This window comes from Gavialis gangeticus, unplaced genomic scaffold, assembly GCF_001723915.1.
Source record: "Gavialis gangeticus isolate Ggan-Ray unplaced genomic scaffold, GavGan_comp1, whole genome shotgun sequence".
NCBI lineage: Eukaryota > Metazoa > Chordata > Crocodylia > Gavialidae > Gavialis > Gavialis gangeticus.
In genome coordinates this window covers 7,762,073-7,762,377 of record NW_017729022.1, presented here as the reverse complement: position 1 = coordinate 7,762,377, position 305 = coordinate 7,762,073, and positions in this window count along the sequence as shown.

Below are 305 nucleotides of genomic sequence, written 5' to 3'. Positions count from 1 at the left end.
CACTGGCCTCCCTAGCAAGAATTCTGGTGTTCCCTATTTGAAAACTGAAAAATCTCTGATTAAAAAATCCCAGTGTCACTCTGTAAAATACCCCAAAATCCATGTTCTTCCACAAGTAAAACAAAAAACCACTTTATGTATATATATATATAGAGAGAGAGAGACACAATGATCAGTTGGATAATGTTTTATTGATATATCTACAGTGGTAAAGCAATTTGGAAGCCTACCAGTGTCTCTATCATCACCATCAAGTGCATTCTAAATATCTATATGTTTTGATGCCCCTCACTCGGGCCACAGCC